The following is a 246-nucleotide window of genomic DNA, read 5'->3' as shown; positions in this document are numbered from 1 at the left end:
AAAAAAATCCTTTATAGAATTAAAGATCCCAGAAAGACAATCAATAGGTTTGGAATCCACATGATATAAGCATTACAGAGTTTGCGGCTAATAATGCGATTAAATTCCTTTTAGCTTTACCTTTGCGGCGATATTACCGTCTCAGTGATTGGGTAACTGGCTGGCGGGGGGGGGGGGGGGCGCTTTGGGAATGAAATACGGCTGCCGATGCTTCCTGAAGCGTGTGATTTCAGGGTGACCAGGCTG

Source organism: Penaeus monodon, chromosome 24, assembly GCF_015228065.2.
Source record: "Penaeus monodon isolate SGIC_2016 chromosome 24, NSTDA_Pmon_1, whole genome shotgun sequence".
NCBI lineage: Eukaryota > Metazoa > Arthropoda > Malacostraca > Decapoda > Penaeidae > Penaeus > Penaeus monodon.
Note: the sequence above shows the minus strand (reverse complement) of the source record.